The sequence below is a fragment of the Ambystoma mexicanum genome, chromosome 5p (assembly GCF_040938575.1).
Source record: "Ambystoma mexicanum isolate Mex_15411 chromosome 5p, UKY_AmexF1_1, whole genome shotgun sequence".
NCBI classification, from domain to species: domain Eukaryota; kingdom Metazoa; phylum Chordata; class Amphibia; order Caudata; family Ambystomatidae; genus Ambystoma; species Ambystoma mexicanum.
The window spans coordinates 1,049,710,687-1,049,730,409 of record NC_090930.1 but is presented as its reverse complement, the minus strand read 5'-3'; positions in this window follow the sequence as shown (position 1 = coordinate 1,049,730,409).

The window sequence follows — 19,723 nt, the reverse complement described above, 5'->3', positions numbered from 1 at the left end:
GTAGCGACCCATGAAGGAAAACATCTTTTTGTCAATTTCTGGCGTTTCTGTCATGCCTTCCGGCACTTTTGGCCTGGGGAATTCCGCCCGTAACTTGCTCCTGGCCTCTTTTGACAGGGTGTTATGAATTCTCTTCTTTATATAATTGGCAATCTTGGCAGGGGCTCCCACTCCGCCGACCTGGGATGGATAAGAGACTTCGCATCAAGAGAACCTTGCACATCTCTTACTGCGGATACGCTCCGCCACACTCTTACTCGCCGTGCTCACGCTGCCTAGCCGTGCTAAGGTATCTAGGCTTTATAATGCAATCACTTATCATACATTTGAAATATCGTAAAGAAGTCAAAAACAATTAACTGGTTGCCCGAGTAGCAAAGGAAGAGGAAGGACAGAGGATTGTAAAGGAGGATATTGGACTATGGATGACAGGATTGGTTAAAAAATGTCACGTATTTTGTTGGACATATCAAATATGGACTACACACAACAAGGCTATTTCCATGGGAAAACTAGTTTTTAATGTGTATATTATTTTTATATGGTTTGTAATAGTTTTCAATGCTGCTCAAGTTTAAAATAAAGAGAGAAAGCATACGCCGAGCCTCCGGTCCTGACATTGGGCTTCATTACGACCCTGGCGGAAGACCATGCTGCTATTAGCACCATGGTCCATGCCGGTAAATTACTGACTCCGCCATGGAGAAAGGGGGAATTACCACCCCATTACAAGGTTGGCGGGGCGGTAATTCCCCCTTCCTCCATGGCCCTTCCCCATTCCCATTTTTGCCCCATAGCGCTCAATGGGAATGGGGAAGGTGCTAAGTACGGTGCCGCAAATTGCGGCACCGTAATTAGCACCAAGGTCCCTTTGCGGGTCCCTACTTTAACGGCTGGTCTACACCAGCCGTTAAGGTCGGATCCCGCAAAGGGACCTCGTAATTAGGCGCTAATGGGTTAATGGCACCGCAGCCTTTTATGGCGCCGTTAACCCATTAGCGCCTGGGTCGTAATGAGGCCCAATTTACACTTCAAAGGTATCTTACTCGCAGGGGCCATTCTGCACATGCCCTAGCCAGACCCCGTATCTCCAGGCGTGCTCCCCTGAAGCAGACCGCGCCTCTGAAGTCCACATAAGTGTGTCTCCCATCAGCAGTGTTCCGGGCCTTTTCTGCACGCCTCATGCCCATCCATCTCCCCTCCACTATCAATTGCAGTTCGCACCTGTGGCCGTGCCCTCCCGAGGGGGCTGGCAGGATGGGAATGGCCAAGGTGCCAAACACCATGTACACTTCAAAGGTATCTTACGCGCAGGGTCCATTGTCCACATGGCCTAGCCAGACCCAGTGTCTCCCGGCATGCTCCTCTGAAGCAGACCGCGCCCCTGCAATCCACATAAGTGTGTCTCCAACAGTGTTCCGTCCCTTTCCTGCATGCCTCTTGGCCATTCATCCTTCCCAGCAGTGTCAATGGCAGTTCGCACCTGTGGCCGTGCCGTCCCTAGGGGCCTGGCAGGATGGAAACGGCCAAGGTGCCAAACACCATGTACACTTCAAAGACATCTTACGCGAGCGGCCATTGTTCACATGGCCTAACCAGACCCCGTGTCTCCAGGTATGCTCCCCTGAAGCAGAACACGCCCCTGCAATCTACATAAGTGTGTCTCCCATTAGCAGTGTTCCGGGCATTTTCTGCACGCCTCATGCCCATCCATCCTCCTCCACTATCAATGGCAGTTCGCACCTGTGGCCGGGCCATCCAGAGGGGGCTGGCAGGATGGGAACGGTCAAGACGCCAAACACCATGTGCACTTAAAGGTATCTTACGCGCAGGGGCCATTGTTTACATGGCCTAGCCAAACCCAGTTCTCCAGGCATGCTCGGCTGAAGCAGACCACGCCCCTGCAATCCACATAAGTGTGTCTCCATTCAGCAGTGTTCCGTCCCTTTCCTGCATGCCTCTTGGCCATCCATCCCATCCCTCCCTGCAGTGTCAATGGCAGTTCGCACCTGTGGCCGTGCTCTCCCGAGGGGGTTGGCAGGATGGGAACGGCCAAGGTGGTAAACACCATGTACACTTCAAAGGTATCTTACGCGCAAGGGCCATTTTTCACATGGCCTAGTCAGACCCTGTATCTCCAGGCATGCTCCCCTGAAGCAGACCACACCCCTGCAATTCACATAAGTGTGTCTTCCATCAGCAGTGTTCCGGGCCTTTTCTGCACACCTCATGCCCATCCATCCCCCCTCCACTATCAATGGCAGTTCGGACCTGTGGCCGTGCCCTCCCGAGGGGGCTGGCAGGATGGGAACGGCCAAGGTGCCAAACACCATGTACACTTCAAAGGTATCTTACGCGCAGGGGCCATTGTTCACATGGCCTAGCCAGACCCAGTGTCTCCAGGCATGCTCCTCTGAAGCAGACCGCGCCCCTGCAGTCCACATAAGTGTGTGTCCATTCAGCAGTGTTCCGTCCCTTTCCTACATGCCTCTTGGACATCCATCCCTCCCAGCAGTGTCAATGGCAGTTCGCACCAGTGGCCGTGCCCTCCCAAGGGGGCTGGCAGGATGGAAACGGCCAAGGTGCCAAACACCATGTACAGTTCAAAGGTATTTTATGCGCAGGGGCCATTGTTCACATGGCCTAGCCAGACCCAGTGTCTCCAGGCATGCTCCCCTGAAGCAGACTGCACACCTGCAATCCACTTAAGTGTGTCTCCCATCAGCAGTGTTCCGGACCTTTTCTGCACGCCTAATGCCCATCCATCCATCCCCCCTCCACTATCAATGGCAGTTCACACCTGTGGCCGTGCCCTCCCGAGGGGGCTGGCAGGATGGGAACGGCCAAGGTGGCAAACACCATGTACACTTCAAAGGTATATTACGCGCAGGGGCCATTGTTCACATGGCCTAGCCAGACCCAGTGTCTCCAGGCATGCTCCTCTGAAGCAGACCGCGCCCCTGCAGTCCACATAAGTGTGTGTCCATTCAGCAGTGTTCCGTCCCTTTCCTACATGCCTCTTGGACATCCATCCCTCCCAGCAGTGTCAATGGCAGTTCACACCTGTGGCCGTGCCCTCCCGAGGGGGCTGGCAGGATGGGAACGGCCAAGGTGGCAAACACCATGTACACTTCAAAGGTATCTAACGCGCAGGGGCCATTGTTCACATGGCCTAGCCAGGCCCTGTATCTCCAGGCATGCTCCCCTGAAGCAGACCTCGCCCCTGCAATCCACATAAGTGTGTCTCCCATCAGCAGTGTTCCAAGCCATTTCTGCACACCTTATGCCCATCCATCCCCCCTCCACTATCAATGGCAGTTCGCACCTGTGGCCGTGCCCTCCCGAGGGGGCTGGCAGTATGGGAACGGCCAAATTGCCAAACACCATGTATACTTCAAAGGTATCTTACGTGCAGGGGTCAATGTTCACTTGGCCTAGTCAGACCCTGTTTCTCCAGGCATGCTCCTCCGGAGCAGACCTCGCCCCTGCAATCCACATAAGTGTGTCTCCATTCAGCAGTGTTCCGTCCCTTTCCTGCATGCCTCTTGGCCATCTATCCCTCCATGCAGTGTCAATGGCAGTTTGCACCTCTGGCCGTGCCCTCCCGAGGGGTAAGGCAGGATGGGAACGGCCAAGGTGCCAAACACCATGTACACTTCAAAGGTATTTTAGGCGCAGGGGCCATTGTTCACATGGACTAGCCATACCCTGTGTCTCCAGGCATGCGCTCCTGAAGCAGACCATGCCCCTGCAGTCCACATATGTGTGTCTCCATTTAGCAGTGTTCCGTCTCTTTCCTGCACGCCTCATGCCCATCCATCCCTCCCTGCAGTGTCAATGGCAGTTTGCACCTGTGGCCGTGCCCTCCCGAGGGGGCTGGCAGGATGGGAACAGCCAAGTTTCCAAACACCATGTATACTTCAAAGGTATCTTACATGCAGGGGTCATTGTTCACTTGGCCTAGCCAGACCCTGTTTCTCCAGGCATGCTGCCCTGAAGAAGACTGCGCCCCTGCAATCCACATAGGTGTGTCTCCCATCAGCAGTGTTCCAGGCTTTTTCTGCACGCCTCATGCCCATCCATCCATCCCCCCTCCACTATCAATGGCAGTTCGCACCTGTGGCCGTGCACTCCCGAGGGGGCTGGCAGGATGGGAACGGCAGAGGTGCCAAACACCATGTTCACTTCAAAGGTATCTTCCGCACAGCGGACATTGTAGACATGGCCTAGCCAGACCCTGTGTCTACTGGCTCCATTGATTCAGACCGTGCCCATGCAATCCACATAAGAACACGCCATAAACACATCACTCATTCACATACACACCGACTTTTGAAATTCTTTATAAATCCCTTGATATTTATCCTGAGAACATCTGTGAGCACTACAAGTCAACTTGTGATCGTACTTCCTGAGAACATCTGTGAGCACTGAAAGTCAGCTTGTCATCGTGCTACCTGTGAACATCTCTGAGCATTGGAAGTCAACTCATAATCGCGCTACCTGTTCTCCTGCTACTAACTACCCTGCTTTCTGAATCTAACTGTCACGGGATGGCACCCTGTTAAGAGTGGCACAGGACACCCAGGAAGGGTTTGGGTGGTTGTGCCGAAGTAAGGTGGACAGATAAGTACACACACAGCGAAAGTAATGAGAACGAATAGTAGGCAAGTGTAGCAAGGAATAAGGTACAACAGAATGGATTCCCCCTAGGAGTGTATGCAGATATAGGAAAAGAGTATTCCACTGACCTTAGGAAAAACTCTAGCCTTCTGCACAGTTTGCTATAACAGAGGCCCTCACTGTTTGCTCATGGCTTGGAACAACAGCTATGGGTGTCTGTAACGTAAAAACGAGACAAGGGAAGGGGCAGATGTTGCCTGACGTAAACCAACAGACAAGCTCTGTACAGAAGGGACTACAAACAGTACAAGAGAAGATACTAACAGACAAATCCAGGAAAAAGGAAGTCGATAGCAAACTAGCAGAAGGAAATGAAGGGAAAGTCGTGTAACAGGATTGGATATCAGAGGACAGTAAGGAACAAGGTTGAGAGCTCAGAGGATCAGGAAAGCAAATGAGCAAGCCCACGGGAGCAGGGCTGTAAGGTAGGGAGCCCAGAGGGAAAGGGCTTAAGGCAGTGGAGTAAAGCAGGCTGCACGGCACGGAGCCCAGAAGGGCCGGGCAGCAAGGAGTGAGCCATGGGGGGCAGTGCCGCTGACTGTAGAAGGCTGCAGAGGACTGTAGAGGGCTGCTAGGCTGAGAACCCAGCGGACAAAGGCTGTAGGTAGCAAGCAGCGGAGCGTGATCGGCTGCAAGGTAGGAAGCCCCGAGGACAAGGGCTGTTGGCAGCGGAGAGAAGCAGACTGCGCGGCAAGGAGCCAGAAGGACCGGCAGCAAGGAGTAGGCCCAGAGGAGCAGGGCCGCTGACTGTAGAAGGCTGCAGAGGACTGTAGAGGGCTGCTAGGCTGAGAACCCAGCGAACAAAGGCTGCAGGTAGCAAGCAGCGGAGCGTGATCGGCTGCAAGATAGGAAGCCCCGAGGACAAGGGCTGTTGGCAGCGGAGAGAAGCAGACTGCGCGGCAAGGAGCCAGAAGGACCGGCAGCAAGGAGTAAGCCCAGAGGAGCAGGGCCGCTGACTGTAGAAGGCTGCAGAGGACTGTAGAGGCTGCTAGACTGGAAGCCCAGCGGACGAGGACTGTAGGCAGCCGGAGTGAGGCAGGCTGCAGAGCAGGGAGCCCAAAGGACAAGGACTGTAGGCAGCCGGAGTGAGGCAGGCTGCAGGGCAGGAGCCTGGAAGACCAGGGCGGAAGGTAGCAGCTGAGTGTGATCGGCTGCAAGGCAGAAACCCGGAAGGGCAAAGGCGGAGGCTGGGAAGCAGCAGAGCGAGATTGGCTGCTAAGCAGAGAGCCCGGCAGGGCAATGGATCCAAAGCCGGAGTAAGAAGGAACCGCATACAAAGATCCGTAGCTCGAAGCAAAAAGGTGCCGGAAGGACTCTTAATGCAAGAGACTGCAGGCAGCAGCTTTTATACCGCCCAGCCCAGAGGCAGGCTAATTGGTTGCACCTGGCTCAGCACACCTGCAGACAATTGGCCACCTCCCTCTCTGTTCCTGAGCTGGTGGAAGCAGAGGAGATCCCTAGGGCTTCTGGGGATTGTAGTTCCGAAGATGACGAATAGGAATGGCCAGGAATAGATGGTTATAGCCAAGTGCATTGTGGTAAGTGTAGTTTGTTGGGAAAAATGGAAAAGCACCAAAGTCTCGCAAATGGAAAATAAAGTCCATATTGATCGCAAATGTATGCGCCCATGGCGCAGGCATGACACTAACTGTTAGTCAAGATAAGGGCAGGTGACCTAATCATCTCTTTTTGATCTCTAAATTTCTATCTATTTCGAACAAATGTACCCAGTAGTGTAATGTTCATTCATCTCATTGCCTTTAACATTGTCTTCTGTTTAATTTGTTCTGTTCTCGATATATATCAAATGTTATCAGTGTCAATTGGGATAGAATTGCATCCTTCGCGGATCATGTCTATAAGCATGTTTCCTTTTGATGCATGAAAGTACATTCAACGGACGAGTAACACGTTACGATTTGCGTCACATCAATCAATTCTGTATGAAAGTTATCCTAGTGTATATTCGACTACGCTAAACATGTTTTGCTTCTGTGACCAAAACAAACATTGCATAGAAAAATTATGATATAATTGCATCTTTCTCACACATTGATGTAAAACAATTTTTTTAATATGTGTACTTTTTTTAACAGATTTTTCAAGAATGCCTGTTTGTATGGTTTACAGTCGCCGTTCTAAGACCCATAACAAACCCAAGGGCACAATAATGCATACATTCCCGAGGAATATAAATCTAATAAGAGAATGGGTCAGATATTGTGGATTTGCACCGGACGAGCTTGAAAGTAGAGCCCAGGATGTGTTGGGGACTTGAGGGGCGATCGATTCCGCATCTGCAGCCTTCACTTTACCCCGGATATGTACGACCAATCGCAGTACACAAAGAAGCATCGACCCAGAACGTCTCGTAAATTGCTTCCAAATGCAATTCCAACTCTATTAATGCACACGCAGGACCAGGTGAGTTCCGGGTGATGAATTAGCTGTAGGCCTTGAGGTACTGAAAAAGTAACTACATTAACGGATTGGTGCTTTCGGTGTAAATGTTTGTTACTAAACTTTGCATATTTACCAGATCATATTGCTTTATGACTATTCCCCATTTTGCTAGACATCTGTGCCTAGTTTTAGGAGCATCATAGAAATGAATTAGGAACATAGCAAACTATACCATAGTGGCCTTCAAAATAAGCATAACCTTTTCGTACTCGGTTGCTTCACATGTCAATTCTTTTAGGTGAGCATACCGACTGAAGCACAGACCATCGGTAGTGACAACATCACTGACACGTCCAGTATACCAATGGTCAGCCATACAGACTTGCAGAAGTTCATATTATTGAGATTTGGATCTTCCCACATATCTAATGCAAATCAAATGTTCCCTTTACCACTTTGTGACAATGCACTGAAAATGAAGGAGCAAGATTCTGCATCCATTTCTTTTCCGGAGTCAACAACAACTTTGAGTGCCTATCAGGAAGTTTTATTTCACTTTTCAATTACGGGAATGTATTATGCATGGAATTTTTAATAATATGAAATAGTTTACGTACCCTGTCGTATGTTTACTTAATGTTTCATTTATGGGTTTTTATTTATATGTACCATTGTCTGCATCCGATTGTCTCTGTTCAATTTCACTGTTTTCATCCATACTAAAACAAGTACTGTGTTACAGGGGGATGCTGTTACTTTGACTACAATTACATCATCCTTTGGAGCTGGTCCAGAGTATGAGGTATGCGTACTGACAGTTCCCTTGATTGAAAGAAAGCAAATCCTACATCTCATACTATTAGACAGTGACATTCATATAAACGTGCAGTGTTTCAAACTTTTATCATCTCAGTTCTAACATTACAATTTCTACCTTAATGCAGAATACAATGCAAAATGCTTGAGTGCAACATTACAATCAGTAGGTTTTGCACAGTGATCTCTGATCGAGTACACTTGGCATCAATCAGGTGAAATTCGAAATGTCTATTTTGACTAAATGACGTACACTGCTTACGAGGGTATGCATGTAAGCGATGTGTACAATGAAAGAATTTGGTTTCCAATATGATTGACTTTTTGTTAATGCATATTCTATTCAAGGGATGTATACAAGGTCGGGAATTAGAAGAGGAGGCACATGGATCAGAGGTGGTGGACCAGCTTGCTGGTGCGGTCGTTACAGTGAAGAACACGGTTTCACAGAAAATCAAGAAAACAAGGGTAACTTACAAACAATTTCATTTACGAAAAGTGTTTTGGGCTGGTGTTGTCTTTATAACATGTTTTTTTTAATCTAAAGTGCTATATACTTTATGTTGGATTTACATTGAACATGTTTTTACAACCCATCTCCTAGAGACCCAGAAGAAGTATAAAGACACAGACAACAAATGAAACCAAAGATGCTGCTTGCCAAACAGATTTCACCATGGAGCAACTATTATTTGAGGCGCTGCGTGGTCCAGTCAATAAGCAGACTCGAAAAGCTTATGCCCAATGGCCAGAAAAGGAATTGAATGTGACCGGCGAAGCAAGCAAAGTGTTTTTGGACCATCGCTACAATGTGAGAACTCGATAAGATGAAGAAGAAACTAAATATAAGGAAGATGCTTTTGAATTACTCAATGACCACTTCACACAACGTACACCCGCAAAAAAAGGCCTGGAAAATTGAACAAATGTCTATTGAAAGGACATTCTCTAGCAAACTGTTCAGACTAGCTGGCGATGGACAGTGTGACAGCCCCGGATTTTCAGAAAAGTACTGCAAATAACACTTTCAGGACTTGGTAACTAAAAGAATTGTGAGTTTGGTGGTCGTGCAGGTGTCCGAATGTAAATCCTCAGTGGCCATGGAGAAACATGGTTTTATAAAATCCCTGGAAGATCTCCAATCGAGGGGAATGCAAATAGACCTCATAGCCACCGACAGACATGTTTCAATAGCCAAAGTTAATCAAGAGCAGCTTCCAAACATTTGCCATCAATTTGCTGTATTGGGCATTGCCAAATCAAAAATGAAAAAGTGGAGAGGAGGGCACTACTCTTGTTAATTTTATGTTGATCCAATTCTGTAACTGAATTCAGTTTTACATTCCAATACTTTAGCCTGGAGCTGCCAGTCCAAATCGGTCTTACAGCACAAGGACCTATCCAAACATCGAAAACAAAAAAACAAAGTGAAAAACACCTTGTTAGGAATGGCGCTTCTCAGTTTGCCCCATAAGGTTGCTACCAATAGTAGGTAAAAAACGTTTTATAACAAAATTGCTCAGGGTATAAAAAATCAATTAAAAATGGATTTTTAGTAACAGGATATGTTTAATTCACATTCCTGTTATTTTCTTTACAGTAACGTTGTTCATGAAGGATTGAGTTTTCATCGCAAGTTGCCCGTAATACTTCATTGCCAATGCATTTCGGATTTAACCTTCTTCAGGGCAGTATGTAGGCAATACTTTAGTGCCATATGTCTAATTTTCCATAAAAAACATATGCTTATTCTTTTTAGGCATATTAACAAACCATGTAGTTAACATTTAACCAATAAAGAATCACATACCATTTTGTGTAGAAATAATCCGTGTGCACAATGGTAGACAGAAAACAAAATGAAAACACATTTTCAGTTAGCTGACATGGTGGAAAATATTGTTTGCATTTTAAACGGAGAAATGAAACTGAGGTGCTCGTCCTACCTGGGTTACTGTAATTTTCTTATGTGTGTGCTGGCTAGTACTCATGAAGTCTCTGTAGAGAAAAGAACAAACTTCTACTAGACTGTTGGAACCACTAAAATTATGGCAGGTTTTCCTCCCAGACCCCTTTCTTACCGTACGTCTTGTTCGCACGAGAAACATTAGCCGAGTGAGCCGATGTCAAGCGTGCTCGCGCCGGCTTCAGATTCCTTTTGTTGGTCTCCATGGAGACGGTGCGAGGCGTCGTGGTCCAGCTGGAGCATGTACGGCTCGCGCCCCACCCCCGGGTGTGCGCCCTGGGGTGGGGATGTCTCCATGGAGACCATGTTCTATAGGACGCTTAATCTAGAGCTGGAAAGAAACGTAGAGTCAAACTGCTATGTAAAGTATGATGGTGAATTGAAAAAACTAACTTTTAGCCTGCTAGCACAATAGGTGTGCAGGGGTTTGCTCCCAATTTAATTAATAAGCTAAGTAGTTATAATGAAATGCTCTAAATGGTGAAAACAAAGTTTTTGTGAGAACACACATTTCAACCACCGCATGACGTGCGACGGGAGAGGTGTGTATTGAGAAAACTCAAGGCCAAAACGCCCATTGTGTAGTGGGCTAAATGTATAGTAGTCAGTGGAACAGAATGAATTAAGTAGTAATGCACTGCAAACACGGTGCAACATTAGCTGTTACTAATCATAAATAAAAAAAAGAAAAATTGGGTTAAAGCTCACAAAGCCTGTTGTAGAGTCAGTTTGGCTACTAATATCATAGTTAGCATATATCCGCAAGCTAGATGCTATACAATCACATTGGTCTAGTTACAGTGTACTAACGTTTCTTTCAACCAATGATCGTTTACAAAAAATACATATAGTTGATTTTTTCATTGAGCCCTCTTGGTGTTAAGGAGCTCAATCGATCAATCCAGAAAGTCTCTCTCTGGTCCATCCTTTTCTGGAAATTTTCGTGGAGGTCTCTTTTCTCCACCACCTCCAAAATTACAAATTGTATCTGGGCTAAATTGTGTTTTTTGTCCTGCCAGTGTCTGGCCACAGTTGAATTGGGATTGTTGTTTCTTATTCAAGACCTGTGTTCGTTCCATCTGCTTTTGGCCACCCTGAGAGTTTGGCCCACATAGTAAAGACCACACGGGCATTTAATGGAGTAAATAACATTGTGAGAGTCACACGTAGCAAAGCTCTTGAGTCTTATTGTCTCCCCTGTGTATGGGTGCTTCACTGATTCCCCTTTCATGATGTATCCACAATTGCTACAACTCAAACAAGGGAATGTACCAATTCGTTCTGTGATCTTCTTCTTGGTTGCTGGTTTGGTTTGAACGAGCTTGTCTTTAAGATTTTGACTTCGCTGAAATGTGAATGTGGGAACCTCCTTAAACAAATGTTCAACTCGCTGGTCGCATAGTAATGTATTCCAATGTTTTTTGATAATGGATTTTATGCGATTGCTCTGTCGGGAATATTTGGACACAAATACCAGTGGGGTGGCAACATCTTGTTTGGTTTTCACTTTCAGTAGATCTTCCCTACTTTGAGTAGCTACTTGTGACTGCGCTTCACTTACGTCTTGCTCTGAGTATCCTATGTCAAGACATTTTTCCCCATTTCTCTGATCGCACTATCATAGTCCTCTGAGTCAATGACCAGACTTTTCAATCTAAGCATTTGGCTGTATGGCAAATTTTTTATGAGACTAGGTTGGTGAAAGCTTAAACATTGGAGTAGATTGTTACGATCTGTCGGTTTACGAAAGATGGTGGTGTGATATCCTGTGTTGGTTATGTTGATATTCACGTCCAGAAAATGGATGTTCTCTTGAGAATATTCATGTGTAAATTGAATACGTGCATCTTTACTGTTGAGGGATTGGAAGAATGTTAATAGTTCTTCTTCTGTGCCTTTCCATATTCCAAAAATATCGTCGATGTACCTGATCCAAAAGCCTAACTTTTGTTGCCATTGTTGGTTCTGTAGTATGTGTTCTGTCTCGAATTTATGCATAAATGAGTTTGCATAGGATGGAGCCATGGTGGCCCCCATGGCGGTACCAGCTACTTGAAGGTAGTAGCGATCTTTGTATCGAAAATAAGAGTTGTTACTTATGAATTCAAGTAAGGCCATAATAAATTGTTTCTGTGCTGGTATCTCTTCTGCTGTGAGAAGAATCCATTCTACAGCCTCACTGCCTAAGTCATGTGGGATCGAGGTGTTTTTTTCTTTTCATATCTATAGTGAAACAGATGCTATTGGGATCATATGGTGTCGAATTCAAGAGTTGTAAGAAATGTGTCAAGTCCTGAATGTATGTGTTTGCATTGCCAAATCAATTCATAATTCAGATTTTCAACACATTTGTTAAAGAAAGTCATAATTCTATTAAAGACATGGAGGCGAAGGATTATGCTTCTCTTATCTTTACTTAACCCAAGCAGCATAACAATAACTACAACATCTGAACAATAAGGCGAGAAAAAACTACATGTTCCATGTAAAAGGAGTCTTTAGTATTTCTCTTGTTATTGATCCTTAAACAAACATGTGACCTTATTACACCAATAGTCCCTTCTCACATCCATAAATCTGTCCACCATCTTAACATCCTCCTCTTTCTTTGCTGCTCGGGCAGCCAGTTAAGTACCAATTTGCTTATTATATGTTATCATGAACAGTGAAATATATTTTATTGATATGTGAAAGCAGCGTAAACTTGAGGCAGAGTATATCCACAGTGTTTATTTAGGAATTTAGCTTTTTGGCAGAGTTTTTTCCAACCCTTGTTGTTCAACTAACACCCTTGAACCTTGCATCTCTTGTTTCTGTCTTCACTTGTGATACCATGCCTCCCTTACAATGTAGATCCAACTCTTTCTCTGACCATCTGCCTCCAGTCGTCATATTTCCGCGCCGGGCACCCCAGCCCCATCTGCTGGCATCGGTTTCTATTATCAGGTCAGGGGACGAGCCAAATATTGCTCTCCCATTCCATGCCTCCATATGCTGCAGCCACCACTCCATTTCCTCTCTGACCTTTTGACCTACTATTTCTGAGTCCAATAACTCTCTGTCCATTGTGTTCTGTCCCAACTCGTTTGGCTACCTTTCTTGAATTGGGTTGGAGTGAAAATCTATTCGAAAACAGTGTACTGTATTTAGAACCCATGCAACTGATAAGTCGCGCCAGTGATCTACGCATTGCGCCAGCCGCCCGCCTACTGCAGGCTTTTCAGACCACTCTAGAGACAGTGAGCTTCTGGGGGAGGGAGAGGAAAGGAAGAATACCTCTGAGGAGTTGCAGTTGGTAGTTTGACTTCGTAGAAACGTCAGAGCTGTGAGGAGAAAAGGAGAGTGTGAAGTCGAAGATGACCCCTCAGGGTCTTAGCCTCACAGGTGGGAGCAGGAAGAGGGCCAAGGGAAGCCGGCAAGAGAGTGACAAGAAAGGAGGGTGCAGGTGCGCCGATGAGAATCTCCGTCTTACTGGTATTAAGGCAGAGATCGTTGGCGGCACACCACTCCTGGATAGCAGGCAGACAGTCAGAGAAGAGAGAAGGAGAAGAGGTGGCAAGGGGTGCCTGAAAACAAGCTGAGTGTTATCCGCATAGCACTGAATGTTGGAGCAGAAAGCGGCAATGCAGTGGGCGAAAGGTGCCAGGTATTGGTTGAACAGCCAGGGAGAGAGGTTAGACCCCTGGGGAACACCACAGGTAGAGAGTGACATAGAGCAAAGGAAGGACCCAAGTTGGACCTGGGAGGGTCGATCAGGGATGAAGGAGGTCAGCCTGGCCAGGGCCTGATTGGTGATACCCAGGTTATAACAGAGACGATTGAGGAGGATGGCACGGTTAATCGTGTCAAGGGCAGAAGTAAAATCGAGTAAGATGAGGACAGAGGGGAGATTAGAATCAAGGTTAGAGAGTAGGTCTTCACAGATGTTCAGGAGAGCAGTTTCTGTGCTTCTGGCTGCTCTGAAGCCAGATTGATGGTCATGGAGACAACCAACAGATTCAGTGTGAAGATTATGCTGGGAGATGGCCAGCTGTCATGATGCCTGCCTCCAAGGAGCCAAACCAGGCCCGGCACCCTCAGAGACAGACACCATGCATTCAAGGGAAGTCCCAGCAGCCCCAGATGGGGGCCCTTTGGACTCAGTCCTGGCGCCGTTGGCGTCAGGCTCATAGGGGACATCAGTCCTGGCGCCATCGGCTCATACAGAAGTAGGTTGGGAGTAGTGCTTGGTGTAAACTTACCTGTGCAGACCATGCTGCAACTTCCAAGACTGGAAGGAACTATTTTTCTAGGGACTACTTGATCTCTAGGGTGTGACCGGTGGAGGAATACATATTTCTGGGGGAAGAATACATACCTGGAACTACTTGAAAGGCTATTTAAGCCACACCCAAGCAGCAGACCACGCTTCGCGTTGTTCTGCACTTAGCAGCTGGACGCTCACCGTGCCTGCTCCTGCCTTGGTCCTCCATCACGCCTGCCAGCATCCTGGAAACACCTAAAGAAGAAAAGGGAAGGGAACAGGTGAAAACAAGAACCTTACCTGATACATCTGCACTCCGGATTCTGTACGCCGACGATCCTGCAAAGAAGGCAACATTTTAAACGCGCATCGCGTCGCGCGCAGCACGCTGCATTTCACTCACCTGCACGTGGCGTTTTCGAGTCCTGCGACGTCCATCCGGAGCTTCCACCGCCATCCAGCACCTATTGGAAGGAAGAAGAAAGAGAGGTGAGAAGGGAAACACAAATCTAAGTAGAACTTACCTGTGGTTCAATTCCCTCTCCGCCTTCGGGTTTGTGCCATACCTTCGGCATCTCAGCACCCCGGCCCCTAAGGGGAAAAGAAACAGACATTGTATTAGTGAGAGCATGTGAGAACATTAGCAATACGCTCACTCAAGACTTACCCATTTGCAAGAGAGACACAGCAGCTCTTTTCGGGTCGGCGCCTTACCTCCGGCATTGCCGTACCCCGGCCCCTATGGGGAAAAAGACATTGGACATTAAAGGAGATACTTAAAACTGCAAAGGAATCTCTCATCGGAATTCTTACCAGAATTTGGCTTCATCCAAATCGCCTACAGCCCGGAATCTTCTCCAGCACCTGCGAAAGAAAAGAACAGATGAGTGAATATAAACCCAAACTTGCCATAAACATTTGCGGTACGACGGGAATGGACAAACTAGTTTAAACTCATCATCCAGTGAAGTAACTGGAATCACAACGCGCCCCTGCATCAGAAGCAGGATGGAGAGCTCGTCATTTTGGTCCCTAAGGTGAGTCTTCGCAGGAAATCCCAAAAGGGTTTCACGGAGGGAGAGAAGGGAAGTGGGAGGTCGGAACATCATCCGCAGACTATTAACCCTTCCTTTTCACACACAGTGGGATATTCCTCCGAGCCAGAAAAGCCAGGTTGGGGAATCCAGTCCAGTCCATCTTCCGGGTCTTACGCATCTCTGCAGAAGAGGTCACAGCAGTCCCAGCCACGCCCGCGCTTCCGTGGGAGCCAGGTGAGCGTTACAGAACGCGAAGCCAACCCATAATTTCCCACCCAGGCGCCATGGAGACTTCCGAGACAGACCACCTGGCCCAATTATTGGGGGAATTACGGGCAGAAGTGCATGCCGCCCGCCAGGAAACTAACGCCCTTAGAAGGGAACTAATCTTATCCAAAGAACGAACTGATGATTTGGCTAAACAGCTTTTGCAGAGTCAGGCAGACAAACGCCCGGGATGAATTCCACTCCGATGGTTTCAACCAACCCGGTGCAAATTAACCTGCCAGGAAATATGCCTCTGGCCCCCCCTGAGCGTTTTTACTGGGGATCCCAAGAAATACGCCGTTTTCATGAATCAATGTCGTTTACATTTCATATGCAGACCTGGGGCCTTCCATAATGACCAAACCAAGGTGGCTTTTGTGCTATCTTATCTCAGCGGCAGTGCTGCCGATTGGTCGATTCCGTTGGTAAATCAAGACGACCCAATCCTTCAGGACTTTCAAGGCTTCCAGGCAAGCATGGAAAGATTATTCGCTCGACACGCTCAGGGTGAGGCCTTAGATAACGAACCTCTGTCCTTGCGGCAAGGAAACCAAGATCTCCTATCTTATATAGCCACATTTAACAGATTGGTCGTAGAGACTGGGTGGCCTGAGAATAAAACAATTACATTATTCCACCGAGGTCTGCGTGGAGAACTAAAAGACGTTCTTGCTCAAATAGTGAACCCGCCTCAACTCTGTGCAGAATACATTGACTTAGTGGTCCAACTTGATCATAGACTCCAGAATAGAAAAGCGGATCGGTCCAGATATGAAACCCGAGTTCTGAGCAAAACCCACACAAGCCCCAAGGGTACCGACGCTTCAGAGCCAATGCAAATTGGGGGAGTTAAAGGACCACTAACTCAGAAAGAACGAGAAAGAAGAAGACAAAAACAATTATGTCTTTACTGTGGAGCTTCTGGACACTTCCTGCGGGATTGCCCGGTAAAACCACCTAAGAAGGTGGTTGGAGCCACAGACAGTAATCTTCCAGAACCTGATTCGGGAAACGACCAAGCCCGACAAGCGTAGAGGTCCGCTTGCCGAGCGTGAAGACAGACTCTTTGACCTCGCATTTCATCATGCCTATGGTCCTCATAGATCCAAAACAGCCTCAACGGTTGCACGGAATAAAAGCCTACCTCGACAGTGGGGCTATTGGAAATTATGTTGACCTTGAATTGGCTTCCAGGATTGGTCTCCCTCTCCGTCCAAAAACCACCAAGGATGTCATTACCACGGTTGATGGAACCGAAATTGCCTCCGGGCCGGTAACACACTCTACCACGGAAATGACACTGGTTGACCAAGATGGCCATCGGGAAACCATAGTGTTTGACGTAATCAAGGCTCCACAATTTCAGGTAATCTTAGGGATCCCTTGGTTAGAAACACATAATCCTCGAATTGACTGGCGAGCAAAGAGCATAACCTTCCCTGATTGTGCACAAAAGTGTTATCCAGGAAATCCACAGATGGGTCTAGCTTCAGTAACCTCCACAACAGTACCATTACCTTTTGAGTATCAAGACTTTCAAGACGTCTTCCAAAAGGAACAGGCCAACACCTTACCTCCTCACCGGCCATATGATTGTCAGATCGACCTGGTACCCAATGCTCAACCACCTTGTAGTAGAATCTATGCCCTTACTGAACCGGAGAACCTTCATTTGCGACAGTATTTGGATCAGTACCTTGCCAATGGTTTTATTCGCTCGTCAAAGTCACCTGCTTCCTCAGCTCTATTCTTCGTACCGAAAAAAGAAGGTGACCTTAGAACTTGCATTGACTACCGTGCCTTAAATCAGATAACAGTCAAGAATCGTTATCCTCTGCCCTTGATCCCTGAGCTCCTTGACCAGGTAAAAGATGGTTGTATCTATACTAAGTTAGATTTAAGGGGAGCTTACCACCTGGTGCGCGTCAGAGAAGGTGACGAATGGAAAACTGCCTTCCGCACCAAATATGGACTCTTTGAGTACCAGGTAATGCCTTTCGGGTTGTGCAACGCACCTGCTGCCTTTCAATATTTTATGAATGACGTTTTTCGAGAACTCATCGATGTTTGTGTCATTGTATATATTGACGACATCCTGGTGTACTCCTCCTCGGAATCCGATCACCGAAAACATGTTAGAACTGTCTTGGAGAAACTGCGCCGGCACAAACTGTTTGCAAAACTTGAAAAATGCCTTTTTCATGTTACGGAAGTTGAGTTTCTCGGATTCGTCCTAACACCTAAAGGAGTCCGAATGGACTCACGGAAAGTGGATGCGATCCTCAAATAGCCGTCTCCTAGTTCTGTGAAAGGAGTTCAAAGTATGCTAGGTTTTGCCAATTTTTACAGAAGGTTTATCCCGGAATTTTCTCGATTGGTTCAACCCATCACGGCGCTCCTATGAAAAAACAGACGCTTCGAGTGGTCTAAGGAGGCAGAACAAGCCTTTCAGGAACTAAAAACCAAATTCACCTCCGCACCTTTGTTAAAACATCCTCGTCCGGACCTCCCTTACGTTGTGGAAACCGACGCTTCTAGTTTAGCCATGGGGGCTGTCCTTTCTCAAAGGGATCCAGTTTCAAATCAACTACACCCCGTAGCCTTTTGGTCCAGGAAATTCTCGGCTCCTGAAGTGAACTACGGAATCACAGACAAGGAACTGTTGGCTATTAAGTCAGCTTTCAAAGCTTGGCGTCACTACCTGCTCGGCGCAAGACACACCGTTACAGTGATTACAAATCACAGGAACTTGCAATACTTGAAAACGGCCAAAGCTCAATCTTCTCGTCAACTCCGTTGGGCTCTGTTCTTTACAGAATTTGACTTTATAATCACATATCGCCCGGGTTGCAAGAATGGCAAGGCAGACGCTCTATCTCGAATTGGAATGGGTGACATTGCCTCAAGTCTAGAGCCAGTTCCGATTATTCCCGAACAGAGGATTTTGGGTGTAATCTCTTCTCAAACTATTGAGGATGTTCAAGGTAGAGTTAAATTGCTTTTCGATGCTACAGCTTTACAAGAATGGAGCCAGAAAGGCTCAAACTATTCCATTAATAATGATTTACACTATTTCCAAGGGCGGTTATTTCTGCCTCACAAGGAATTGCAAGAACTCGTTATAGCACATTATCATGATACACTAATGGAAGGACACCCGGGCATCGCTAAAACAGAGGAAAAGATCAAACGGCATTTCTGGTGGCCATCCTGGCGAAAGGATATTAAATCCTTGGTAAAGACCTCCGGAGTGTGCGCCCAAAATAAAAGTCAGAAGCAAAAACCAGCCGGTCCTTTACGGCCCCTGGACATCCCTCCGGCACCGTGGCACACCTTATCGATGGACTTTATAACTGACCTGCCTCCTAGTCATGGGTATAATACTATCCTGGTGATTGTAGACTTCTTCTCCAAGATGGCTCATTTTATCCCATTGAAGGGGTTGCCTTCAGCCCCCACCTTAGCAAAGGAATTTCTTGAAAATGTTGTTCGTTTACATGGCTTCCCATCCATATTGGTTTCTGATCGGGGAAGTCAATTTATTTCTCATTTCTGGAAAAGGTGTTGCCAAATGGCCCAAGTTGATGTGCGCTTATCCACCAGCCACCATCCTCAAACCGATGGTCAAACCGAAAGAACAAACCAGACCCTGGAACAGTATCTGCGGTGTATGTTACCTCAATCTGAGGGTAATTGGAAGGACATTCTATGGATTGCCGAGTACGCGTACAACAATTCTGTGCATTCTGGAACGGGTCAGACTCCTTTCTATACCCTATTCGGCCATCATCCCAGGACTTCGGACCTTGAATCCCCTCAAAGCCTTGAAATGCCCGCCGTGGATCATTTACATGCCACAATAACCCAAGCCTTCAAGGAAGCAAAGACTCATTTACAACAAGCCAAAGAAAGGTACAAGGAAAATGCTGATTTACATCGAAGTAAAGTACCTCCTTACAAAGTAGGAGACCAAGTGTGGCTTGCAACTAGACATTTACCGCTTAAAGGTCCACAAACTTTTAACCCAAGATATATAGGGCCTTATCCAATCAAAGCTATCATTAACCCGGTAGCCTTCAAACTCGATCTGCCACCTAATATGCGAATCCATCCCGTTTTTCACGTATCACTGTTGAAACCAGTACCACCCGGAACCAGGTTATGCAAACCACCAGAACCAATTCCAATAGATGGGGAATTGGAATTCGAAGTTAAGGACATATTGGATTCTAAGATGTCCAAGTCAAAACTCTTTTATCTGATTGATTGGAAAGGATATGGACCTCAGGAAAGATCTTGGGAACCAAG